Source organism: Myotis lucifugus, unplaced genomic scaffold, assembly GCF_000147115.1.
Source record: "Myotis lucifugus unplaced genomic scaffold, Myoluc2.0 scaffold_40, whole genome shotgun sequence".
NCBI lineage: Eukaryota > Metazoa > Chordata > Mammalia > Chiroptera > Vespertilionidae > Myotis > Myotis lucifugus.
This window is the reverse complement of record NW_005871088.1, coordinates 1,690,630-1,697,847: the sequence shown is the minus strand read 5'-3', so window position 1 is coordinate 1,697,847 and position 7,218 is coordinate 1,690,630. Positions and strand designations below refer to the sequence as shown.

Here is a 7,218-nt window from a genome sequence, read left to right as displayed (position 1 = left end):
AGTCTTTTCAATAAATGGTGTTGGGAAAATGGGACAGATACATGAAAAAAAAAAGAAAAAGAAAGAAACTGGATCACCAACTTACAACATAAAAAAAACTACAAATAGCTAAAGGACTTAAATGTAAGACAGGAAACCATAAAAATCTTAGAAGACTCCATAGGCAGCAAAATATCAGACATATGTCATAGCAATATCTTTGATATTGCACATCAAATGAAACCATCAACTAAATAAAAAGCAAGCCCACTGCATGGGAATACATATTTGCCAATGCTATCTCAGAAAAGGGTTTAATCTCCAAAATTTACAAGGAACTCACACAACTTAACAAAAGGAAGATAGACAATCCATTCAAAAAATGGGCTAGGCAAAGAACCTAAATAAATTTTTTGAAAGAGGACATACAGAAGGCCAAGAGACATATGAAAACATGCTCAAAGTCAGTATTCATCTGAGAGATGAAAATCAAAACAATAATGAGGTACCATCTCACACCTGTCAGAATGGGTATCATAAACAAATCAACAAACAACAAGTGCTGGTGAGAATGTGGAGAAAAAGGAATCCTCATGTACTGCTGGTGGGGATGCAGACTGGGGCGGCAACTGTGGAAAACAGTATGGAGTTTCCTCAAAAGGTTAAAAATGGAACTTCCATTTGACCCAGTAATCCCACTTTTAGGACTATATTCAAATAAACCAGAAACACAAATCAGAAAGGATATATGCACCCCTATGTTCATAGCAGCAAAATTTACAATAGCTAAGATTTGGAAACAGTCTCAGTACCATCAGCAGATGAGTGTATAAAGAACTGTGGTACATTTACACAATAGAATACTGTCCTATATATTAAAGAGCTAATATGCTAATTAGTCCAAACAGCAGAACAACAGTCCAGACAACCCTCTGGGACTAAGCCAGTGCTGCAAGGGCCAGCTGAGGCAGGGAGGGGCTGCATGGGCTGTCTGGGGCTGCGAGGGGCTGTGAGGCCTGGCCGGGGTGTGAGGGCCAAGCCCCTTGCATGAATTTAGTGCAGTGGTTCTCAACTTTCTGGCCCTTTAAATACAGTTCCTCATGCTGTGACCCAACCATAAAATTATTTTCGTTGCTACTTCATATATGTAATGCTGCTACTGTTATGAATCGTAATGCAAATATCTGATATGCAGGATGGTCTTAGGCGATCCCTGTGAAAGGGTTGATTGACCACCAAAGGGGTCACGACCCACAGGTTGAGAACCGCTGATTTAGTGCATCCTACTTCTAGTGCTGCTATAAAAAAGAAGGAACTTTTACGATTCGCAACAGCATAAATGGACCTGGAGAGCATTATGCTAAGCGAAATAAACCAGTCGGAGAAAGATAAATATCACATGATCTCACTCATATGTGGGATATAATGAACAACAGAAACTGATGAACAAAAATAGATCCAGAGGCAAGGTAACACTGAACAGACCGTCCAACCTCAGAGAGAAGGCAGAGGAAGGGGGTTAGAGATCAACCAAAGGACTTGCATGAATGCATATTAGCATAACCAGTGGACAAACACTGAGGTGGTGGGGGCTTGTCCTGGGTTGTCCTGGGAGCGTCTATCAGGGAAAAAGGAGACATATGTAATACTTTAAGTAATGAAAAAAGATCGGAACTCAAGCAGTGAACATACTTCACGGACCCCGACATTCCAAAACATAAAGTTCACTGCCTCCTTCAGTCTTCTGCAGCCAGCAAAACAAAAAAAAAATGGGGAGATGTGGGAGAGCACAGGACTTGGTTGGAAAATTTATAAGGAGGAATCTCTGAAAGGTGGGGGGCCTTCAGGGGGAGCTGGCCAAAGGTGGCCGCCCCTGCCTTGACTTTTCCAAAGAAGTCTGAGCCCCCAGGTGCTTCACTGGAATTATGTGTAGTCTTTAGAAGTCCTTGCTTAAAGGACACTGCAGATTCATGTGTCTTCTCAAGGATACTTACCCTACTGATAGTATCTGATAGTTTAGTTCAAGCGGTTGTTACAATAACAGCCTAAGGAGGCAGGTGAAAGGGCTGTTTGGTTTCTCAAGACAAGCAGTTCCTTAGCCCTGTCTTTCACAGAAACATATGTCAGAGTAATCATTCATCCATCACTCAGAGGCTGCTGGTCAGCCCCGGCAGAAACTGAAATAATATATTTTTTCAATGGAGTCAGACCTGGCTTTCCCAGGCCAGGGAGAAGAGTGCCTGTGCAGTACCTTGGGGGCATTGCTCCAAGGAGCAGGACCCTTACTTCTCTGGAAATCCTTGCAGGTAATGTGGATAAAACACCGGTCTCTTCACTGTGTAATCCTACAATGGGATAGGTGTACAGGGCAGAAACCATTCCACCTTCCTAAGGTGGACATTTCTCTCTGGTTTGTACATGACCCAGAAGGAATTTTCAAGCAATTTCTCTTTTCATACTCTCCCCTCAAGCCCAAAACACACTATCAGCAAGATCTGGCCACTGCCACTACTCAGCTTCATTACAATCAACCCCCACAGAGGAAATCACAGTTTCCCAAAGCCCCAAACTGTCCTGGCCATTTCTTTTACATTGGAGTGCTGTCCCCTGGAGCCCCACCGCCTCTCCCATTCTTTTGCTTGTTCTATAGCACTTAGGGCAGCGGTTCACAACCTGTGGGTCACAACCCCTTTGGCAGTTGAATGACCCTTTTATAGGGGTCGCCTAAGACAACCCTGCATATCAGATATTTACATTGTGATTCATAACAGTAGCAACATCAGTTATGAAGTAGCAATGAAAATAATTTTATGGTTGGGTCACAACATGAGGAACTGTATTTAAAGGGCCAAAAGGTTGAGAACCACTGACTTAGGGGATACCTCGACACCTTCATTATATGTCTGCGGCTCCCACTGTCATCCTGTGGGTGGGTATGTCCTGCTTATGTTGGTGACAACTACTAACACAGAGCATTTCAGAGGACAGAGGCTCAGTAAATGTCTGGAGAATATATGAACTACTGAGCAGGGGTCGTATTTATTCAGATGAAATGCCTCCATTTGCTTGAATGAACCAAGCAAATCCTAGGATACTTATGTAGTGCCTTTCATAGAATGACATCTGAGAAGGGATAATAAGTGAGAATTAACAAGCTTTTACTTTTATTTCTCTATTTCTTGACTCCATTGATTATACTGCTGAGTTCTTTCACATTTCCATGAAAATCCTGTTCTAATGCCATGTCATCTACTTGAGAATCACAAACTAAGCTGAAAGGCGTCCCATTTTGTGTTACACAGTAACACAACTCTTACTTTCAAACTGGATAGTACAAACACATGTATGGTCAATATCATTCACAAAATTAGGTTCTGAAGCTTATGGAACCTTCTAGGAAAAGAGACACATTTGAAAATTCCTAAAGGAAACAAGGATACATTTCTCAATCATCACAGGAACCCAAAGATGCTACAGCCCTTATTTCCCCAAATAGCCCTGGGCCTCACTACCTAGAACATTGACTGTCCTCTTCTCAAACAGACTAAAGAATTGGTGTCCCATCATGTCAGACATGGACCTGAAGTGTGCCTGACTGAATCTTGGCTCAGGCCTGCCCTTCCTCATCACTCAGAACCTCTTCAAACAGGGATGGGCCAGAACTTGGATCCCTTCTATAATCCCTGAGCAAAAACTCGAGAACATTCAACTTGGTGGTCTCAGCGTGGGCCCTGGGACCCTACAGGAACTCATAGCATGCAGGATTGCTGTTAGGCACCTGCCGGTACTCCAGGTACTTTTACTGCACCCAAACGTTAGTGAGGAGCTCTCTAGGCGTCCCATAGATCCAATGCTCTTTCCCATCAAGCAAGCACCTTACATGTAGGGCTTTCCAAACTTCCTCCTCAGGGGCACAGTCACCCTCTGAGGCAATCACCCATAGAACTGTGAACAGGAGGCCAGTGTTGGGAAATGTGGGCTCATCACATACCATCCCATCATAGGTGAGGCCCAAGGTGGTCACCAGGACATAGGTGTGGGCACTGGGGTCCACTTCCTTCACATCAATGCCAAAGACCAGCTGCATGCACGCAGAGGCTGTGCTGAAGATCTCAGGGAAGTGGTCCTGGTGCTCTTTGATGACACTACTCAGCATTTCTGCCTTTGTGGTCGGCTCCCTGGTGCGATACTTGAGGAGCAGGAAGGCCACCAGGCAAGCCTTCTTTAAACATAGACTGCCTTGCAGAGAGGACTCAGCCTCTTCCGAGCCCTCCCTGCTGCTTGCCCCCTTCTTATCTGGGCTGCTGGAGCCCTCATCTTCAGGTTGGACACATGGAGGGGCTGCCATAGCAGAGGGGGGAAGGCAGGCACCCTGAGGGCTGTGGGGAGGACTTGATGTCTCAGCAGCAGCTGCCTCCTCAGGGCTCTCTTGGAATAGTCCTGAAAGGGAGGAAGAGATAGAGGAGGAGGGAGATATAGCCTCCTCCTCTTTTTCTTTACATATATTTTATTGATTTTTTATAGAGAGGAAGGGAAAGGGAGAGGGATAGAGTGTTTGAAACATCGATGAGAGGAACATCAATCAGCTGCCTCCTGCACATCCCCCACTGGGGATATGCTGGCAACCAAGGTACATGCCCTTGACCGGAATCGAACCTAGGACCCTTCAGTCCACAGGCCGATGCTCTATCCACTGAGCCAAACCGGTTAGGGCAAGCCTCCTCCTCTTCTACCTCCTCAGGCCCAAGCAGCTGCACCGCCACCAGGTCGAGGTTCTCCCTTGAGTCCTGATTGTCTTCCTCAGGCTTGTAGAGCTCATTCCTCTGATGGTGACACATGATGACTTGTGCTGGGACTGCGACAGTAGTTGGGCAGAAAGTGGGTACTGGGGACTCATGGGCCTGTGAGAGAGGGAATGTGAGGGGCCTCAGTTGGGAAATGCACCCTAGGGGGCTCTGACAAAGGCTAATTACAAGTCTCTTTTTCAGAAGTGCTTTTCGGCATCACAGGTGTCTCTGCTCAGCGACCTGTCCAGGAGGATCCTGAAGGAGGAAGTGAGAAGGCTCCTCAGGGTGCAGCTGGTACAACCCAAGGTCTTGGGAAAGACAGTGTGGTGAGGAGGGATTGGGTCCTGTGGGGTCTCCTCTGTTCTGGATGGGGGATACTCTCCATGCTCACTCAGGGTCTTCACCTGTCCACTCCAGGACCTTCTCCTCCCCTTGTGCTGGCCTGAAACAAAACACTCAGAACAAGGCTACACACCCCTGAGACTAGCCAGAAGGATTTGGGGTGGCCCCACATCTGGCCATACCTGCCCAGAGTCTAACAGGTGTCACCAAGGAACCATAACTATACTCTATTGAGTTCATCTGTCCTGGGATGATGTCCCACTCAGTCCTTACCTTGTCACCCTGCAAGAACTGAAAAAACTCCATGTGTTGTCCTGAGGCTGCCCTCCTAAAGGAAAGGTCTCACCTCCATAGATAAGTGAGGTGAAAGTGAGGGGAGCCAGTGCATCCACTGATTCCAGGTCTCCCCATTCTTGACCAATAAGGCTCAGCAGGCCTGGGCTCCTGGTGTCAGAGATCCCCTCATTCTTCACTGTGACTACCCTGTCAACTTGTGGGATCCTGCCTCAGGTGACCTTTGTCCAGACCATAAGACAAAGCTCTCCTGCAAAGCACCAATCTGGAAATGAGAAGGGGCTCAGCCTGACAGCCTCGCACAGGGTTTCTAGATCTCAGAGTAGGGGCAGGCTGGATTTGTGTTGGGTCCTGTCTACTTTTAGGGGTTTGGAGTACACTCACTCCTCCTTTGGGGTCCTCAACTTAACTTTGGCAGCACCCAGGACTCTTCTCACTGTTGAGTGGATACCCCTCCTCATATGACCAGACTTCGTCCACTCAGACCAAGGCCTTCACCTATCTGAGAGCCCCCAGAGACAAATGAGGAGGCACCACATTGCACAAACTACAGGGGAAGCCTTGGGTGGCTACCATCTCCCCTAAATGCCACCACACCCGCCCCGCATCCCACCCCCATGGAATCCCTAACATCAACTCAAAATGCTGGCAGCAGGGACTGGGCCCTCTGTTCTGGTTGCATTCCCGGTGCCCATTTGGCTATTCATTTTCACTCCTGCCAGAGCCTGTCCTACCTCCATGCCTCCCACCTGCAGTACTCTATCTCGCTCCTTACAGAAAGACCCCACCTCACCGAGGACTCCCCACTTTCCCACCCCTGATAGAAAGGATTGTGCCACTTAGGTCCACTGTTGTTCCTTTCAGGGTTGAGGACTGGGGACAGCTGGCCTTTGTATCACCCCTCCTTTTCTGAGAAGGGGGTGTGCATTGAGGCTTTAAGGATGATCAGCACGTTCACATCCAGCAGATCCTGGGACTAGTCCCTCTGCTGATCTCAGGTTATCTCTGAGACTGAGGTCCTCACATCCCCAAGATCCCCCCATCCACGTCCATGTGGCAATAGCAGGAGTTGGCAACATCCAGTCCTTTCTGCCAGGGTCTTCCTGGGTCTGAGAACAGGGCAAGCTAGACACTGTAACGTTCCTCCCCTTTGGAGTGGGGAAGCTGCACACCTTCCTACCTCTCAGGTGGACGTTTTTTTTGAGATCTGCCAGATCCTGGGACTCTGCTATGCTGACCAGATGTGGGCCCATCTACTGACATGCAATTGGCCCTCAAGCCTCACTGCCCTGAGAGCCCAAGGCAGAAGGAAGGGTGCACCACCTGAGGCTACCCCTGCCTACGGACTTCAGGGATGACAGAGGCAGGGCTGCTTTCAGTGGGAACACTGTCTGTGGTGCAAATGCCCTCAGAGACCTGGAGACATCCACATTTTTTCTCCTCCAGGGTCCTCAACTTGACAGCAGCACGGCCTGCCCCACCCCCACTCCGCCTGCAGCCCTGCTCCTTCTATCAACCCCCCCCCCCCCGCCATGTCTCTCAGACCCAATGCAGAAATCACAACGCACAATGCCTGAGCTCACCCCTCCCCCACCCCCAGGAGGCCCGCCCGATGGACACTGTTCTGGGGTCCAGGCCCCCAATCTCCCTCAGGGTCCCCACACTGACTCCCGGCAGGTCCCGGACCCCCTCTGCCGACCTGAGACGCCGCCATGACAGGGAGCCGCCCGAGGGTCTCAGACCCCGAGGACCCGGAAGTCAGGCCTCGCTGCATTGAGGTCACCCCGCGCCTTGGGGCCCCCGGGACTGACTGCTC

At 48.8% G+C, this 7,218-nt stretch overlaps 1 pseudogene; it reads right to left on the bottom strand.

Moving 5' to 3' along the window:
• Positions 1-3,586: 3,586 nt before the first annotated feature.
• On the bottom strand, positions 3,587-4,327 carry LOC102430091 (annotated as a pseudogene).
• Positions 4,328-7,218: the final 2,891 nt, after the last annotated feature.